General features: G+C 34.6%; 1 long non-coding RNA gene across 1 annotated transcript; it reads left to right on the top strand.

Moving 5' to 3' along the window:
- Positions 1-6: 6 nt before the first annotated feature.
- On the top strand, positions 7-365 carry LOC114458564 (uncharacterized). Its single transcript, XR_003673061.1, has 2 exons — positions 7-254; positions 336-365. It is a non-coding gene; the product is annotated as an uncharacterized LOC114458564 (long non-coding RNA).
- The last annotated feature ends 946 nt before the right edge of the window (positions 366-1,311 follow it).

Below are 1,311 nucleotides of genomic sequence, written 5' to 3'. Positions count from 1 at the left end.
ACCTATATTACTGTAATATTAACACCATAGAAAGTCTCTAACCTTTGAACCCTGTGGTCCTCGTTCATACTTGAACAGTTTGTGCATCATCAACGACCAGCTCTTCATCAGAATGGCTACAACGGAGCAGATCAGCAGAGCTTTTGTGCCCCGCCCCCTTCCTCCAGCCCAGTGCCCACCCTCACTGCCCCACAGCAGGAGATGCTCAGCACCTTCTCCCTGAAGTCAGACATGAACCTGGAATGGTCCCTGAAGTAGGTGTCCTCTCCTAATGACGTCTACCAGACTAGGATGAATGTCACAGCTCACTGGTAAACACTGTCTGTGTGTTGCAGGTGTTTGCAGGACAACAAGTGGGACTTGAACAAAGCAGCACATATCTTCACTCAGTTAAAGGTGACACGACTCTAAACAATCTACGTCATGGTTTAAATGTGCTGATGTCTAAAGTAGCAACTGTTTCTGTTTCAGACGGTGGGAAGATCCCAGACGTGTCGTTCCTAAAGTAAAAACGTCTTTGTATTTTTGTATTAAATCAAGTCAAAGTGAAGCGTTTGATCAGATATTTGACCTGAATTCTGTTGGTAGTGAGTGTTTTTGATAGATTACGATGGAGCATTGTAGTCAGTAAAAAAAAAAAAAAATCAGTTTTCCAAATAATTTTTTTTCCCGAATTATTGTTGTTTTTTAATTCTTTTTCCGATTTTAAAAAATTGAAATCCGTTTTTTCCGAATTAATTTTTTAAAAAACCGTTTTTTCCGAATATTTCACTAAAATCAGAGTTAATAACTTTTAAATATAATTTATTTTCAAAAGGAAGAAACAAAAACATTATGGTTCAATGTCTGCTTAAATAATTTATTTCTCTTTTTTAATAAACATTTTTTTCAAAAAAAGTAAAGCAACTGTGGATTTAATGTGATCTACAGTGACTTTACTTTCACTGCTCATTAAAATATTTATTAATTAGATTTTTTTTCTATAGTTTCAGAGAACAAACCATCATAATTTAATCATAAATTAATTTATAATCAACAAATTTCTTCTGAAATCCATTAAATCATCCACAGACCAAATCCTTCAGGCTGTAACTACTTTATTCACTCTTAAATCACCATTAAACACATTTATTCTGACTGGTTTGTCATAAAGTTTATAAAAAGTGGTTGTGACGTCAGCGCAAAGTTGAGTGGTTGCCAGGTTGACTATTTTCCTGCTGATTGTGAGATTATAAAATAACTAACTTAGTGATCAAACAGTTTAACGTTGATTAAAGGTGATATTTATGTTTATTTGGATGATGAACGGAT

This window comes from Gouania willdenowi, unplaced genomic scaffold (genome assembly GCF_900634775.1).
Source record: "Gouania willdenowi unplaced genomic scaffold, fGouWil2.1 scaffold_129_arrow_ctg1, whole genome shotgun sequence".
Classification (NCBI taxonomy): Eukaryota; Metazoa; Chordata; class Actinopteri; order Blenniiformes; family Gobiesocidae; genus Gouania; species Gouania willdenowi.
The sequence above is the reverse complement of the archived record's forward strand: the minus strand, read 5'-3'. Positions and strand labels throughout refer to the sequence as shown.